General features: G+C 39.9%; 1 long non-coding RNA gene across 1 annotated transcript; it reads right to left on the bottom strand.

Annotated features, from left to right (window-relative positions):
- Positions 1-350: 350 nt before the first annotated feature.
- LOC141984019 (uncharacterized) lies at positions 351-7,802 on the bottom strand. The gene is made up of 4 exons (XR_012638615.1): positions 7,495-7,802; positions 4,856-4,985; positions 1,919-2,060; positions 351-485 (listed from the first exon to the last, which is right to left on the bottom strand). It is a non-coding gene; the product is annotated as an uncharacterized LOC141984019 (long non-coding RNA).
- Between the last annotated feature and the right edge of the window lie 950 nt (positions 7,803-8,752).

Below are 8,752 nucleotides of genomic sequence, written 5' to 3' on the forward strand. Positions count from 1 at the left end.
CACAAAATAAAATGTCGTGGCACATGTACAGGAAACCTCAGAGCAGAACTGTTGAAGCTCTCACAGCTCTAATGAAAATATAATGAATTGGGCTTTTTGTTTTTAGTTTGACCTAGCCTTCCTCTAACAACCCCACCAAAATGGTGTATTAAACTAGCTAACTGAAATAAACACCACCACCACTCTCTTCAGAATGGGGGCAGAAGATGCAGATACAGAGATCACCTTATGCCCATTTTAATAATAGATATCATGGTAGTGATCATAGCACAGCAACCAAGAGAGAGAACTGATCTCTCAAAGCATTTTCCAATGGGAAACCTAGGCTAGATTGTTTTTAGGCAGTCTCTTCTTTGGTTGTCCTACAATCCTGCTCAAACTCTTTTCAGAATGTTGCATCTTGCAAATCAGACTTGAAATTATTCAGCAATGTCTGAACTGGGTTCACATACTTAAGCAGCTCTTCTACTGCTTCTGTTTCCACCCTGTTAACAGAACAGACTGTGAGTGTTAATGCATTTTAATTTGCAGAGAAAGGGAACATCAACAAGGGGAAAGGACAGTGAGAAATGAACCAGGTTTCATGATTGCGCCTCACATCAGGCCCCAGTTACCCCCGGTCTGCTACGTTGTCCACTCTAGCAGTTGGTTTCTGGGTGGTCTGTTACCTCAACCCTCATTGTTTTGGTGGAGATCTTTTTTATTTTGATGATATGTTGCATATGCAACAGAGGACACAGATTTCCCTGCACCCAGGAGTAATGCAACATGGCTAGAGCTGGCTGGAAAATAGAAAAAAAAAAAACATTTTGTTCTGTTTTTCATTGAAATTTTCCACCCAACTGTAACCCCTTAAAATACATTCTCTGAAAACCAAGCCCTGTACTTGTATATAGCCATCATATGTCACCATGGCTATCACTGATCGACTCTGGCTATCACCGATGGACAAAATGAGGGCCTAATCATTTGCGGGTGGGAAGGGGAATAAGTCACACTCCAGATTAGTTCAGAAGCACAATGTGGTCCTTTTCTACCTTTGTCTTGTGTTGGGCTGCATGTTTCTTGAGAACGTTTGCTCTGAAGGATCTGGGTGGTGCAGAGCCAACAGCCTGGAACATTTACTGTCTGGTGACTGACGTATAAATCGCTGCTTTACCACTGACTCACACATTTGGGATGATGTGTGCACTTAGCGTGACTCACCTTCCTTTTGGTCACACACATCATCCTCATGTGCAACGCTCTGCAAAATGGTGCAATAACCCTTGAAAGTCAGTGTGTGAAAGAGCTGCCCAATTGGGATCAGATGCATCTATAAATGCTATTCCTGATTATTATGTATTGAACTAGAAACCCCAAACCTGGACCCATTGTGCTAACATTGTACACACACACATATGGAGTCCCAAAGAGCTTATAATCTTAGTATGTGATGAGAGAAAACAGGTGGGTACAATAAACAAATGGGGGAGCAGCACAAGTAGCATTGAGACTATTATGATTAGCATAACAAGCAGCAGTCACAGTATACCAGCTGCCTAACCATTGTCAAGTGTTTTGTAGGCAGTAAATAATTTCATGTATGTATTACTGTCCACCAGATTTAACAGAAGCATGAAGCCACATGTGAACTCTTCTTTTTGCTTATACCCCTGCAGACAAATGACTTGCTGTATTTTTTGGGTTTGGGCCACGTGTCTTGAACCAGCCATTCAGACTCACACTGGTACTGAAGAATGTTTGTCATATGTAAGTTTCTTTGTAAGATTCCTACTCTGCTTTGGGGCTAGCATATCAGCCCATGTTTTGGGAGGTGAGTTATCCATTTTTCCTGAGCATGAAGCCCAACTGCCTCTCTTTTTCTCCATTAATTGTGCAACAGACCAGGAAAGCAAGGTCTTTGTTCTGGACTTACTTTTATCGTCTCCTCTCCCAGCACAACAGCAGTGGAGCTGACTTGATAAGCCTAGTTTTCTGACTGCTTCTGGGTATGTACCTTGCATCCTCACATTGGGTGACTCAGACCAATATCATCTCTGTTTTAACAATTTTTTGTCCTATAAGAAACACAGAAATGAGGGATAGGAAGAGAGAAGACCAGAGAGACCGGAGAGCATAAAGTGCACAAAATAGGAGTGTAAAATGAATCCCCACAATAACAACCCTTGAATAGCAACAGTTTGACAATACTGACTCTTCATATATTTGAAATCAAAGTAAATCTCCCGCTGAATTTGAAGAGCATAGGATTAGTCCTATCTATCTATCTATCTATCTATCTATCTATCTATCTATCTATCTATCTATCTATCTATCTATCTATCTATCTATCTATCTCCTCTTCTAGCCTTAGTCTCATCTATATGGGGTCAGCTCTTCCAGTCCTTCTTTTCCATTCCAGTCTGTCTTGAAGCACTTCCTCTGAAACGCCACAGCTAATCAAAGTTTTTTTGTATGATAACCATCCAGCTAGCGTTGGGTCTTTTGACCCTTCTCTAACACTCTGCTTCTAAGTTGACCACTCTCTTTTCTGTATATTTTTCTGATCTTCTTTTCATCCAGACCATCTAAGCCTGGATTCCCTCAGCTTTTCTATAATTGGCACCAACTTCTCTTTTCCCCTGTTTCACTCATTCTGAACATGGGCCATCCCAAGTGTCCGTCTTAACATTTTCATTCTCACTATATTCAAGATCTGCTCCAGTCTCTTCCTTAGTGCCCAGCATTCGGAGCCATACAAAAGTGCAGGCCTGATTACCATCTTGTAGGTCTTACTTTTCTATTTCATAAGGAATTTTCCTATCGCAGATCACTCTGCTCACTTCTCTCCATTTAGTTCATGCTTTTGCTGTTCTGCTTATAAGTTCATCACTGAATTCACCATTATCCTGTACTACTGAACCTAGGTACTCAAATTTCTGTACAATTGGTAGTAGCTTTCCTCCCCGTCCCCCCGACTTATAGGCTTGTTGTCTTCCTGTAAGGTATCATTGAATCTACAGCCCTTATGCATTGTTTTATTTCTGCTGATTTCCATGCCATTTCTGTTGAGTATGCACTTCCATCTCTCTAAATTTTCTTCTCCTTTCTCTTTGTTCTCCTCAGTAAGCACTACATCATCTGCAAAAAGCATTCCCCAGGGTACCACTCTCTGGATGTTTTCTGTGAGGGCATCAAGCACCTGCATGAACTCGATGGGCCTTAGTGCCAAACCTCGATGAACTTCAGCTCTTACTAGAACTGTTCAGTTTCTCCACCTGGCCTTATATGAAGATCTCTGGCATAAGTAGTAGCAGTGTAAAGTTCTCATACAGACCCAAATGTATGTCTCTGCCCTGACCTAGACATGCTGGATCATATTCATGATATGATGTGGTTTATAGCATCTTTTTTCTGGCTCCCTCAAATTGCAAATTACACCATCTTAGTGTCCATAATTGCACCTTTTGTACCCTTTCTGAATATAACTAGTGACTTCAGCGGGCCATAAAGCTCTGATTTTTTTCTGAGGGTGGCAATGAATGGGATGGGACAAAGAACAGCCCATATTGCAGTAACAGTTACCACCACATGTAAGAGGAACAGGCTTCCAGACTTTATTATTAGCACAGATTTTTAGTTCTAAAAGACTTTCCCCTCCTCTTCTCTCCCTAGTGGTTTCTTGAAGGTTTTGATACTTTAATTCCCTGAAGAGAAATGTCTGAAGTATTCAGACACCCTCGTCCATCAGTTCTAGAGTGGAATGAACACATAAAAGCAAATATAAATCATTCAGTGATTTCAAAAAATGTGAATGACTAGATAGATCATGATTTCCTTGAATTTATTCATAAGTCAAATTTACTAAGTTACTTTTTTTTCTACTCTCTGGACTTGATCACAAACAATTGCCAGCAAGTATTCAGTTCTCAGTATTTAAAAATCAATCACTGTTGGTTAGTTGTGATTGGTCACATAAGTCAAACAGTATTGTTCCCATTATCTGAATGAATGAATGTATCTCTTAAACTCAGACTAAGGGGTTGACTGGAGCTTTGAATCTCTCATGGGGAGGCAGAAATGTAAGGGGAAATTAGGAAAATATAGAAAATTGTAAGTCTCAATAGAGCCATATAGAATAGCCAAGACACGATTCTGGGGCTGGGGTGGGGGTGAGGGGGAGGCCTCTACTTTGCTGACTGGGTATAAAATTTAAATGCAATTTCTTCCATAACAGTCACACAAAACAACTGTGTGAATTCTGAAGGGTGCCGTAATACCTTGTGTGGCTGATTTAATTGCCTCTGTGCCAGAGCTCTGGAAAGGGGCTTTGGGAAGCCCTGTCCACCCTCTGAGTTAATAAGCAGTGTCCCATTTTAAACAAAATATGCCATTTCTGGTGTGACTACTCAAGCATGCAAGCTTAAAGTTCACCTTGTGCAATTGAAACCTGACCACTCATATGTCTGTGGGAAGTGAATTAAACAAGAGAGGAACAGCAAGGCCAAAAGCAAGATCATTTTTAAATTCTAGTGAATGCTCACAATAACGTTTTCAGGGTATGATCCCAGCTGTAGTTGATATACAAAGTCCTTTCATTGTCCCAGGCTTTCCTACTTAAAGAAGGCCATTTCATCATCAAGGAACAAATACATTTTATATATGTCATGTATTTATTTTTTACCTTCCTTTCAGAAAAGGGTTGTTGGAGGGGTGGGATTTGGTGTAAACTGAGATTTACAGAGTGGTGTGAGGACACAAAGGGTTCATTGTTAGGACTGCAATCTGTCATGCAGGAAGGCTGTCATAGAAGCCTAGAAAAGGAAAACAATGAAACACAACAGTTATGTTACAGAAAGAGACTTTAACTCACCTTGGGTCTGCTCGGCTTTAGCTTTCCATGTTGGACCACCTGCCAGGAAATGTGTGGCAGGCTGACCCTCCCCAACTCTAAATCACTTCGGAGAGGTAGAACTTCATATAAAATGAGATGGACGATGGGCCTGGTAAAGAAAGAGGAGAGATTTATAACTATACAATATTTCTCTCTTTTGAAAATTAAATGGCATGTTAGCGAAAATAAAAAGGGGTCCACTGAAAGGGGCAATCCCATGCATGACCAGTTCAATATTTAGGACCTAGTGGACAAATGGCATAAGTATATAAATTAAAGGAAGTTATTGTTTTGTAAGGTAAGAGTTACAAAAATGAAGGGAGTTCTATGCTTCTCCAGGTCTTCAATAGAGTTTATGTCCTTAAAAAGAAACACTGAACAATAATCTCCCATGCAGGGGTGTGTGGCTGATATTTTAACAGGCCCTATTTAGAAGTTGCATCCACAATGAAGAAAGAGAAGGAATCACAACATGATCCTCATATCAATCTGTAGGTACAGCTTCATTAGATTCAACCCTGAACTGATTGCAGGAAAGTGACTTTGTCTGTAAAAATATTGGATAAATGAAAGGGCAGATGTTCTCCTTCGAAATGTAAAAAGATGTGAGATTTTCAAGGGTAGTTGTGTACATCCTCTGGATTTTGGTAGTGCGTCAGAATGTACACTATAGTTGCTAAATGACATCTTACCTAATGGAGAGGATGGCACTTTCAGTTCTGAAATCACCTAATTGGCACTTTCAGTTCTGAAATCACAATATTAGTATCTCAGCCTTAGGATTTACTATACCTACAGCAGGGCCTGAACACATTGGCCCAGACCCTCAGCTGGTGCAAATTGGCATAACTCCTCTAAAGTCAATGCAGCTATGCCAGTTTTCATTAGCTGAGGATCTGGCCCTTTATCTTGAAAGATATGGGGTGGGTGGGGGGAGGAATCTGTCGTAAACTACTGAAGTTTGCCTTACAAAGTCCCAACAAGTTAGCTCTTTATTCTTTATCAGGGAAGTCTGCACACAATGAAAGTGTGGACAAGGGAAATTTGCACAGCATTTAACTTAGGTCAAAAAAACAAGTAATTTGTTAAGTGGCAAGGGCACCAACGCGTGCCATGTCACGCTGGATTTTCTTTAAAAATAAAAAAAATAACAAAGTTAAACTTTCAGTCAACCTGAAAATATTTGCTTTTTATGGGGGCAGTGCGGAACGAATGGGACAGCAAATCTTTCTTCAGTGGTCCATTTTCAGAGACTGAAAAGCTCTATAGAGTGAGTGGGAAGAGAAGGAAAAGGAGGGGTTGCAGAGACCGAAAAAAGATGGGGTGAAAGAGAGTAAGCAAAAAAGGAAACAGAAAAGTGAGGACAAATGAAGAAGGAGAGTGAGAAAAAGAAAGAAAGTAGGAAAGAAAGAAAGAAAAAAAAGAACAGGCCAGTAAGCACTGAAGTAAATATGGTGTTATCAGAGGTCACAATATTAAAAAGTATACCAGGCATAGAAATCAAACCTGACCTCTCCCATGACTAGACTAATACATTTTTGATAGTCAATATAACAGATTCTTTTAAAGAATCATTTAGCTGCACAAAGGAAGCTCTGAAATCAGCCAAAGAAAGAAAGAAAGAAAGAAAGAAAGAAAGAAAGAAAGAAAGAAAGATCAAACGTCACACAGAGAGAGTCCATGAACAAACTACAAAACTGAAAAAAAATTCCTGGTGTCCATGAACAGCGAACAGGAATCAGTTGAAACCCGAAAGGCCAGGGTGTTCTCTATTTTTATCGGGACAGTTTCACCCCATCAGATAATTAGTTCAGATTTGTAAAATGTGTGACATTCTTGGACCAAGTGCAAATGAATTACTTCTTAATTATTGAAGAACTTGACTGTAGGCATATAAAGGCTATAATTTTACTGAGCACTTTCCAAAAAGGAAAATATGCTGCGAGGAATCTAAAAACTGAATTATCATTTTAATCTACAAACATATGCTAAGAAAGTTTGCTTCTAGGTGATCATGATTTTTAAAAAATTTTGTTTTGTAAATTACCCCCCCCCCCCAACACACACACACTCCCTGGCTCAAACCATTTTTTCAAAGATGTACTCCCTTTCCCTTGTCATTAATGAGCTTGTTTCCTTTATTTCAATTAGCTTTTTTCTTCTTGCTCAACATAACTTTTTCCTGTTCCTGCCACTGCACAACAGACTTACCCTCTCTAAGCAGGCATTTCTATTTACTTATTTATTAGTAACTTCCCTATCCCCTTTATGCGTGCGAGGTCGGAACAGGCAGCTGTTATCATCTATTCATATGTGAACGGACATTATTTCAGCCTTTTTTTGTTCACAGTAGCTGTATTTTAGAATTAACAGGGGTATATACATTCTGCATTTTTGCACAGTGCTTTTGAACTGTCATTATTTTAATAATTAATTAACAAAATAATAGAGTAAAACAATATTGTACTTGCAATCTCTCTCTCTCTCTCTCTCTCTCTCTCTCACACACACACACACACACACACACAGTGAAAGCAGGACTGCTGGATAGTTTTGACCTCCAATGGCCGCAAAATGAGCAATGGACAATATAGAAGATTGGCTGCTTCTATACAGACCTGCTTTTGTGTTCTTGTCCGGGGCTTGATCCTTGGAGCCCTGTGTGCTCAGTGGATGCCAGGGAGATAGATGTGATCTGTTAGCCTCATCCAGAGCCGGCAGCTGAGCCACTTTCACACAGGGAGGCAGGTATGGCAATGCCTGGGTAACAGATGAGAACCCATGGGGAGCCCTTGACTATGGAGAATGAAAAATCAAAAGAAACCATATTGGGCACAGATACAAAAGGAGTCCCCTGTTCCTTTTCTATCCTCCCTTGTTCCTTTTCTCCTCTTCCTTACTAGGCTGTAATGAATGTGGAAAACTGCTTTCCCTCTGGAAGTATTTGACTACACATAGGCTCCAGATGCTATTCTATGCAAATACTTCCACTGCTTTCCTGCCCGAGAGCATTTCATGTTAACCCTTCTGCTGATCCATTTGCTGATTTTCTCTCTCCATATAGAGTGTGGGGAGGGGGGCGTTACTTCAAATACATCATTTTTTCTCAAGGGGCAGGTTTACATACTATGTAGTACATTTTCATTCACCACAGTTGAGGGGCCAATGCAGCAGTTAACAAATTTCTGGTGTTAAAGTAAATTTGATGCTTTGATCACGTCACCACCTGAAAAAAAAAATCAGTTGGGTCAAATTCTATCATTGCTAATACACACACAGCTCCCACTGAAATCAGTGCAAGCTGATAAGCCAAGGCAGAATTTGTCACAATGTAAACAATAGCCAAAAGAATGTTATAGATTTTCAAAAGCTCTGGCTGGTCTAAGTGATTTCACTTAGGTGAAAGGAAAACACAATGCAAAAGAACTCCTGTCAGGTACTGAGTGACAGTCGACTCCTGTTGACCATTGATAGTTAAATAATACAGAAATTATCAACCACTTAACGTTTGCTACCACTTACATAATGTAACTGCACAGCGCTTCCAAAGATTATTCTTATACCCAACAGGAAAATAAGAATCTGAGGAGCAACATGCCCCCTCTAATGTGTTCCCTTTAAGATGAAAGTCCTATCCTAACTAAATCCTTTAAGTTTTTGAGGAAAAGTAAACATATTTACTGAGCTTTTGTAGCATGCTACACCTTAAACTATTTTTATAGCTATTCTTATTTATAATCACCCAATTTGGAACAGTGTCTGGTTGTGATGATACCCTCTTCTCTGGCATACACATACAAGTCATTCTTTTTTCTAGGAGATCTCTCCACACATGGTTCTGAGGATTTCTTACCTCATTATCCTGGACACCACTGG

Source organism: Natator depressus, chromosome 3 (genome assembly GCF_965152275.1).
Source record: "Natator depressus isolate rNatDep1 chromosome 3, rNatDep2.hap1, whole genome shotgun sequence".
NCBI lineage: Eukaryota > Metazoa > Chordata > Testudines > Cheloniidae > Natator > Natator depressus.